Below are 2,460 nucleotides of genomic sequence, written 5' to 3'. Positions count from 1 at the left end.
TTACAGACAAGCTTATTGTACCATAACAGGTAGGTGTATATTCACTAACATTCAAGGGACAAATATTCCTACATAAACCTCTTATATTGGACTAATTATTGTATATGAAACCCCACCTAGTGGTTGCATGACCTTGTAGTTGGTGGTGGGGCTTGCGTACTCTGATGACCCACTAGACTATACCAGTGGTAGCATAGCTACTGGTAGGGTCTCCCATGATGGACAGGCTAGTGGTAAAGAGTCAGACTAAGAAAAACCTACTGGTCAACGGCTCCAATGGCGGAAGAAGATGGATGGCCATCTCAACGGCAAAGGAGGCGGAAGAACCAGGAATCAGGAGGAGTAACACCTCTTTTTAAAAAACCTTGGGCCAGCTGGAACTGGCTGGTAGTACCTTGTAAGGGACCCTTACCAGGGTTACGGTGAAGACCTCAATGGCAACTATGGCGGAGAAGGAGCTTTAGAATGGCATAGCTGGCGGAAGAGGCACTCATCTCGTCTCTATACAGTTTTCGTTGACTTCGAGAAAGCATTTGACTTGGTCAACAGAAATGCAATGTGGAAGGAAGTGAAACGATATGTTCCACAGGGAACAATAGGAATTAAGTCAAGTAAGTCAAGTCATTGTATATGAAAAACTGATAATGATGAGTACACAAAATGCAACATGTCTCTGTTGTTCTTTCCTAGATTCTGAAATATTTACGTACAGCGGTGCGGGTTTACATTAAGTTGCGTGTGATATTATCAAAGTTAATAACGCCTAGATTTTTATGATAAAGTCAAATTCTTCGCCCACAAGGGTCCATGATTTTGCACCTTACATAAATACATATTTTAGAGTATCACGGATCTTTCTTGCTGCCTAAGAAATAAGCCATTCTGTTTCGATCAGAAATCAATAAGTTCGACGGAGCACTTTGAAACTTTCGTGTTTTTACTTCAATGTGCGTTTCTAAAGAAAAGCTCGAAACTAAGTGCAGGCCGTGTTTACCTCAGCTATACACGTAAAAATTATGATGGTTTCTTCCTGAAACTAACGAGAAACAATCTAGAGAAATTTTGCTTGCGACAATCGTGTCACTAGCTCATCAAATTGTTCCCATTAATGGTTCGAAAATCAGTGAAATCGCTATTTCTTCAAGATGGTGTCGCTACGCATTTTATTTACAAACTAGGTCGTTATTATGCTATCTCGTATATAGTTCATGCATAAATGGCACGAGAGTACACTTGAAGCTCCGCACAAAGATGTGAGCTTGGAACGTAATGTGACACGGGACGTTTGTGAGCTTCCTCGTTGTGTAAAGAAAGAAAGAAGGTCTTACCTCCAATATGTGCATACCAGCATGGATGATGTAATATCAGGTTTACCTTTCTCATTATACCATGGTGAATCCGATTTACCTTTCGAGATCACAATCTTCCGTACCTGTCGGGCTGAAAAACTCTATTTCAAACAGACGCTGCTGCGTAAGTATTAAATTGGCTAAGAACACGCCACTCAAGTTCACTAGGAACATTCGGCGTCCATCCATTTCACTCAGACCCATTCCCGCTCGCTCATCAGTTGCACCAAACATCCCGTAGAGCACGCTAATTAGTAGCCAACTTACCCAAAGTTGGGGAAGCAATGATTGCTATTTACACTTTTTAACCATTATTGTCTTCTACATTAACAATGAGATATAAACGTAGAGGAAACATGTTACTTTGTCCCTTTACATGACTGACTATTCATATACTTTTATAAATTAAATATAGAAACGTCCGGTATTTTTAGTGCCACCTTACGAGAAACTCACGAATTAAGCAACCGATACTTTGTAGCTGTCTATGCAAACCTGCCATCTGTGATCATTCTCACACTACAGGGACAAAATAATTCGTGAATTACTCTTACAACACGAGAAAATAATAAAAAAAAAAGATGTAGTGTTCAACGGAGATTTAGTACGAATATTCGGATAATCATCGGACGAATATCGTCATACTAGTGTAACTTTCAATTTGATCGTTTATATGAAACTTTGTGACTTTACAAAACACTATTAATTCTGTTACCTACAAACAATAAATTATGAGTGAACAAGTGTGAATAATTTTCCTCAATTTCAATATTCATTAAAAACATATAAGAGAAAATTGTGCAGTTACAAATTTACGTATTCTTTAAAAGCTACGTAAACCTTTTCGTTTATTACGCCCCTACTGATCAACACGTGAAAAAGTAATATGGAGGCATAATTGGTTTTAAATCTAATGAAATTGGTTTTCATTCGGTTTATTTTTTCCTTGTACCACGTTTGGCTAATAGATAACATGTGAATGAGTGATCATGTGATGATATGGATAAAAAATGATGAAAGAACCTTACACGAAACGCCCATGCTTAGTCTGAGATTCGAACCTTGGAACTCTCACATTGTAACACCACGACACTGGTTTAAATCAAATCAG

Source organism: Lepisma saccharinum, chromosome 23 (genome assembly GCF_977018435.1).
Source record: "Lepisma saccharinum chromosome 23, izLepSacc3.1, whole genome shotgun sequence".
NCBI classification, from domain to species: Eukaryota; Metazoa; Arthropoda; class Insecta; order Zygentoma; family Lepismatidae; genus Lepisma; species Lepisma saccharinum.
The sequence above is the reverse complement of the archived record's forward strand: the minus strand, read 5'-3'. Positions refer to the sequence as shown.